Below are 7,998 nucleotides of genomic sequence, written 5' to 3' on the forward strand. Positions count from 1 at the left end.
GTAAAAACAAATATGTTGACTATATTATTGGGGCATTTCTTACGAAACATAAAAACTGCAGCTTTAAAGCCACTTCAAATGCTTTTATTTTCAAACCAATGTAATTTAGAACAAACGAACTGGAAACAGTTGGGTCTCTTGTATACGTGTTTTTGTGGAACAAAGGACACTTTTGAGACCCACGATACTTTGGACTAACTGCGAATCTTTCAACCACTTGTCTTCAACAGCAATTCACCTCTGCACCTACTCAGATCTACTCACCTCGGACTTTTGAGTTTTTGGATTATTTACATGGACCGTTAAACGAGACGGTATATTAATCGGTTTACTGAAGTTCTTGTCTCTCTTATGTTACCATTAGTGGCAAATAAAATACAGAAAAAAAAACAACAAAATAGAATACATGACAAGCCCTCTTAAAAAAAATATATTCTAGAGTGTGTTCTCCTGACTATCGCTCACATTTGCAACACCAAGGTCACAACTAGCGCCTGTCGATAAAAGGGATTTTTTTTCAAAATAGAGAATAGCGAAAGGATAGTTGGTAACATCTTACTTGACAAAGCATAAAGGAAATAACAATGCATCTGGTGAAATATTGTTCATTCTAATGTGTACAAAAAATCAAAGAGACCTATTTTCAAATCAATTTTGAGCAAAAAAAAAACTATTATAATATAATTATCGTTATCCTATCGTTATCAAATTTAAGTTTGTTTTATTTTTATCTTTCTTTCGAATTAACATTTTGTTTATGTTTATTCTATAATCATTTATGTCAATGTTGGTTTATTGGGGGTTTTTTTTTTTGTTCGTGATAGTCGGACATCGCATTAAAGTGATCCTGATGGACAATGAGTAAATCTTCAGAGAACTAATTTTCTTTTACAACTTAAATTGATATAATTCACTGGAGTTTAGAGTTTGAACACTTTTTGGAGGGGGGGTTGTGTTTTATATAATATTATTGACCAAAAACAAACTTTGATTGAGAACATATTTGTTAGGTGGACATGTTTATCCACACAAAGTGTGTATTACCATTCCCGCTGCCTTCTTAATTTATTCGTATGACACATTTATTATACAAAGGCTTCTCAAGAAGAATGGAAATATTTTTGTTTGATCCTTTACCATCGCTTTCTGCTATATTAATCATATGTAAAGACAAATGTGTTACTGAAAAAAATCAGATTAATTTGGTGCATTACTCTATCGCTGGCATCTTTCCCATTGAAATTTAAACAATGGATACCACAGATACAGCTAGGTATGACTCATACCTTGACTTACACATAGAAATCGACGGTAGGTGTCAGATGAAACTTAACTTTACGATAAAACATTTGATTTCGATTTTCGTATTTTTGTATTGATTTAGTAAACTTCATGCCGTATATCATTTGTACATTGCATGCGGAGTATATATCTGCATCTTGATGCGATATTCCATGGCTTGAATTTCCAGTCTGAATTTTTCTTGATATAACTAAAGGGTTCATTAAGGGTTAAGTTAAAGTCATTTTATTGACTAAATATGTTCGTATTAGCTTCACTACTACTTCATGTTGACAACGCCGAAGTCCCTATCATTAAAAACAGTGCAGGGTATATCCTATGTACAACAGAATATATTCATGTCTAGTATGATGAAGTCGTAGAAAAGCGGTGACAAAGTCTATGCTGGTTGTTTTACAACAAAATAGACATTAATCTATTTTTAAACACTTTAATGATATTATTGTACCTCTTTTTATTGTATGTGTAGCAATACTCAACCTCTTGATTCCTTTTACCTAACGCTTCAACCCCACACAAAACATATAAAAGATCGCTTAAAACGAAATGTAAACCCTTTTAAGTTTAGGAATACAAAACCATATTATTTTAGAGTGACCTGCCTTGGTTGTGCTATATTCAAGTGCGACCTTTCTCCATGCACTTGCCATGAGCAACACAATGGGTGTCATAAGTAAAACATGAGCAACACAATGGGTGTCATAAGTAAAACATGATTTGATTACCGTCTTTAGCACTTGATATGACCCTTATTTTAAATTTGTGATGTTTGTCTTAAATTTATTTCTCGTCGTTTTTTTCTGTTTGTCCATGGGCTTGTCTGTTTTTCTTCGACTTGTGATATTCGACCCCCCCCCCCCCCCCCGGGACCCCTTGATAACTTCTGGATATTTGATAGATTATGTTTAGGTGTATGGTATTCTTATGTTCGCCTTAGGGACCGGTCAAAATTTCTTGATGCATGGGACCGGTGCAAACTGTAATGGGACAAGCACTTTTTGCAGTGTTTACAGGAATGGGACTCAATGTTTTTTCATTATTGGCAAGCATGGGACATGAACTTTTTGAAACAATGTCTGTATATGAAAAAAAAATTATTTGATAAATCTATAACAAACAAAAATAACATCATGAACATCTAGCAATGTGAATTTAACAGTTACAACATACCAAATTCATTTTCAAGATTTAGGGACCGGTCAATATTTACTGTGGGGTTGGGACCGGTGCAAAACACAGTAGGACACACATTTTTTTAACTTAACTTTTGATAGGACTTCTACTTTTTTGGTTTTCAGCACTGATAGGACAGCAATATTTGTATGGCATATGTATGAATGTAGAAAATAGTCTATACAAATTTAATTACAACAAAATAACAAGATTAATTAAGGAACAAACAAGTAACATATGGTGTAAATCAGCCCATCTAACTAAATTAAATATAGATCTATCAAAATTCCAGTTTTTTGGTAGTTTGGTTCATTGCTGTGAAATTGAAGAATTAAATTAATAGGAAAAAAAAATTTGATGAAATTCAGATAGTCATCTTTAATTATTTTTATAACTTTTTCAAATCAACTTGGATTTTCATCAAACTATACAGCTATCTTAGTTATATATTGATCTTACTGAATCCCAGGTCGTTATGTAGTTTGTTGTATTGCTGTCAAATTTAAGGATTAAATTAATCTAGGTAAAAAAAAATAGAATTTGCATTTTGGACTAAATTCAGATAGTACACTTTAGTGTTTTTTATAACTTTTTCAAATCAACTTAGATTTTCATCAAACTATACAGCTATCTCAGTTATATACTGATCTTACTGAATCCCAGGTCGTTATGTGGTTTAGGGTATTGCTGTCAAATTTAAGGATTAAATTAATCTAGGTAAAAAAAATCTAGCATTTGCAGTTTGGACTCAATTCAGATAGTACACTTTAATTTGTTTTATAACTTTTTCAAATCAACTTGGATTTTCATCAAACTATACAGCTTTTTCAGTTATATATTGATCTTACTGAATCCCAGGTCGTTATGTAGTTTGGGGTATTGCTGTCAAATTTAAGGATTAAATTAATCTAGGTAAAAAAAGATAGAATTTGCATTTTGGACTAAATTCAGATAGTACACTTTAATGTTTTATATAACTTTTTCAAATCAACTTGGATTTTCATCAAACTATACAGCTATCTCAGTTATATACTGATCTTACTGAATCCCAGGTCGTTATGTAGTTTGGGGTATTGCTGTCAAATTTAAGGATGAAATTAATCTAGTTAAAAAAAGCTAGAATTTGCAGTTCAGACTAAATTTGGATAGTTAACTTTGAATTATTTTCTAACTATTTCAAAGCAACTTGAATTTTCATCCAAATCTACAGCTATCTTCATTATATTTTTATCTTACAAAAAAAACAGGTTATTTGGTAATTTGGTTTATTGCTGTCAAATTTAAATATTTAAATTATAGGTTTCTATCTGAATTTTGTCAAAACTGAAAATTTTAGCCTTTTTTTACAATACACCAAAACCCAAAACAACCTGGTATTTTGTAAGATAAATATATAATAAAGATAGCTGAAAAGTTTGATGAAAATCCAAACTGATTTGAAAAAGTTATAAAATTTTAAAAATGACACCTTTGTTTTGTTAAAACAAGAATTTAATATAATCATGATAATAGAACTTTCATTACAATCCTTGATAACCTTTTAAAAAAGGAAATGTGTTCCAAAGTTACAGTAAAAATTTATTTTAATCAAACTTAAATAATTTTTTGTCAGATTTAAAGACATGGCATACAAGAGGCACTTTAATAAGGTTTAATTACATCAGTACATGTGTGTTTTACAGGTAAAAAGAAAGCCGTACTTTTCTTAAACTCGTGTATTACTTATCGAATGTAGGACAGAAAGTCACAGGACAAAAAGTCACAGACAAAAAGCCACAGGACAAAAAGTCACAATTCAGTTTTGAGATTATTTTTCTTTAACAAGAAAACACTTATTTAAAAAAAAACATTTTTGTACTTTTCTTGAACTTTAGTATATAACGCAACTTTGTAAACAAAATGTATATAAAAAAAGTATTTATAATGATCAAATAATTGTTATGAAAACAAAATGTCAAAGTGGGTTGGTACTTAAACGGCTTCATGGTGCCAAGAAATATATCTTTTGCATGATTAAAATTTAATAAATCTTTATTTATCAAGTCTAATGAACAATTTCCTCAACTGTAAAATAAATATATGTAATAAAAAGTAAATATTTAAAGATCTTTCTCTAAAATATTCAAACAAGTGTATACATATTATTTGTGACTTTTTGTCCTATCAAATTTGTGACTTTTTGTCCTGTGACTTTCTGTCCGTTTACCTACTTATCTAGTGAATTCAAAAGGCCTTGCGATTTAAGTTTAACAGGATGTTGCAATTTTGAATGAATGTTATTTAGAATTTAATACTCTCTGGTAGGTGTGATCTTTTTGCCCCAAGCAGGAGGTATTGCTTTAAACTCCACCACTTTAATCAGAAGGACAATTTTAATAATGTCTTTAATGTTTGATCCCTTTTTGATATATTCATATAATATATATCAACATATCGAGACAATGTCGAGACTAGTAAAGTAAAATGTGAGCACAAAATCTGGTCTTTTCAGACTCTGGGCAGATTGTAGTGTAGATAATGAACAAATCCAAAGTGATGAAGAAGATGACCTTGTAATAAGAGCCTATGACAGTTCTGACAGTGATAATGACAATGATGATAATAATACTAAATGATGAATACAGTAGTAATAGTAGTAGTAGTGGCAGTGAAAGTGAAATTGAAAAGGAATCTTATTTGCCTTCTTCAAGGAGGAGATCATTTAAAATTCCAGACAAATTCAAAGACTACTATATGTGATCTATGTTAATCTGATAAAAATGAAGTTAAATATAAAAAAGAAGATGTGGTATGATTGCCAATGAGACAACTCTCCACAAGAGACCAAATGACACAGAATTTAACAACTATAGTCTGTTTGATTTATTCATAGATTAGATAGGACATATACTTATTTAGTAGATATTTCAGATAGGACAGAAACTTTTTTTGGTATATTCAGAGGGTAAGGACATAGCTTTTTTTACGGGAGAAATATGAATTGCACCGGTCCCTACCCCCCCAATAAATATTGACCAGTCCCTTAAAGAACAGTGAAGGCAACAAAAAAAAGCTTTGGAACAGAATAAACATGAAAAAATACTTTGATATAAAATTAAAAAAATATGTAAAAATTTGATTAGATATTTTACATGTATAACTGTTTAACAAATGTAAAAAAAACTAATTCATGAATAGTGTTTCTGCACAAAAAAGCATGATTGTCAAATATAATTCTGTCCTCCCATAAAGCAGAATTTACCTACCCACTGTTAATTTAGAATAGTCAGATTGTAAATTAAGCTGCAATTTTTTTGAAAAAATGTATTATACCATACACTTCATACATGTTAATTGTTTAATATTGCATGTATTATTTATTATAGTCAATAACATATTGTCATCTGTTTGGGCTTCTGTGTTGGCAATAAAATATGCTTTTGTATTGTTTTGTTTACATTATAACAGCAATATAGATACAGTTCACACATAGTAGCATTATTTTTCAGCTATCCAAATACATTGTAGCATGAAATGTAGCCACAACTTTGATAATGTTTTTTGTGCTTTAACATGGGACACACACTTTTTTACTAGGAAACGTGCATGGGACAAGCATATTTTTATTCTGCCAGTAACCATGGGATCAAGAGAATTATTTCAGACAATTTTCTTTTTGCACCGGTCCCATGCATCATGAAATATTGACCGGTCCCTTATATCGTTTGGTAATGGGTCTTTTTCTGGTTACTATTCTCAATTTCAAATACAAAAAACTTAGTCCAAGTCGTAGGAAGGCGTCACATAAAAACTCTAAAAAAAAGCCTTCCAAGACGTCATACTTATTTGGACTACAAGAACCCAGGTTAAATGCTTCCCTTTTTGACGGAGAAGCATTGTCTCGCTACAATATAATAAAGGGTCAATGATACGTTGTGTTTTCGTCCATGAAGAGCATTTTTTTTCAAACTGAACAAACTTTATAGTTATACGTTATTTGATAAGACTACTGATTCAAGATAACAATAAACGGAAAACAAATATGACAGACAGCGGCCATCGACAACCACTGAATTACAGGCTCCTGACTTGGGACAGGAAGGTAACAAAACATGTTATTGGTGACTAACACCATAAACACCGGAGAGTGGTTAAACAGCACAACACAAGAACAAACTGTAAAAATCAGTTGAAAAGCAGATTGTTACGAAGCATATAAATCAACTAACACAAAAACCAAAACCATATACCATGCATAATTTAATTTTGTATTTTCTCTTGGGACTATTGTATAATCTATAATATCCGTCGCTTCTAAAGTATAAAAGAGTATAAAAAGATAACCAGGAGCAATTAAAGTTCTAAGAACAAACAAGACCTCGACCAAAAGTAAAAAAGACGAAAATACAAACATGCAACAGGGCATTACACACCACACAGAAAACTAAAAATTGAGCAACATTTAAAATCCTTGTGAAGATTAAAATTGAGAATGGAAATGGGGAATATGTCAAAGAGACAACAACCCGACCAAAGAGCAGATAACAGCCGAAGGCCACCAATGGGTCTTCAACGCAGCGAGAAAATCACGCACCCGGAGGTGGTCATCAGCTGGCCCCTAAATAAAATTGTGTACTGGTTCAGTGAAAATGGACGTCACACTAAACTCCAAAACATATAAAGGAACTAAAATTAAAAAAAAACATACAAGACTAACAAAGGCCAGAGGCTCCTGACTTGGGACAGGCGCAAAAATGCGGCGGGGTTAAACATGTTTTGTGAGATCTCAACCCTCCCCATATACCTCTAGCCAATGTAGAATAAAGGAACACATAGCAATACGCACAGTAAAACTCAGTTTAAAAGAAGTCCGAGTTCTATGTCAGAATAGGTAACAAAAGAAAGTAAGCAAAATGACAATGATACATGAATTAACAAAGGACTACTAGCAGTTACTGACATGCCAGCTCCAGACCTCAATTAAACTGATTGAAAGATTATGTCTTCATCATATGAAAATCAGGGACAATCCCTCCCGTTAGGGGTTTAGTATCATACCATCATAAAATATATGAGAAGAACATAACCCGTATCATGCCAACAACTGTTTTTAGAATAAATGTGTTTATTTCCGATGCAAAGACCCTATGAGTGAATCAATATTAATACCAAAATATGCAATCCTTAATGATCTGACAACAGTATCGTAACTATATCCCTTCCGAATAAGTCTGTTTAAAGGTTTGGTTAGCTTTTGAGGTGAATGCCGACATGTTTGTGCTTTGTAAAGAATATTACCATAAAATATTGGATGTGAAATACCTGAACGTATAAGATGTCTGCATGTTGATTTATATTTACGAATGATGTCCAAGCTTGTACCGATGATAAAATTTAGTAAATGTTTTGACTAGTTTGTGATAATCATATCGCAAACCCTGGTGTAATAATTTTTCAGTAATACAGAGATCTCTTTCGTTAGAATCAAATACCTTGTTACATACACGAGCGAATCGAACAAGTTGAGATATATAAACATCATAA

The sequence above is a fragment of the Mytilus californianus genome, unplaced genomic scaffold (assembly GCF_021869535.1).
Source record: "Mytilus californianus isolate M0D057914Y unplaced genomic scaffold, xbMytCali1.0.p SCAF_8, whole genome shotgun sequence".
In the NCBI taxonomy this organism is placed as follows: Eukaryota; Metazoa; Mollusca; class Bivalvia; order Mytilida; family Mytilidae; genus Mytilus; species Mytilus californianus.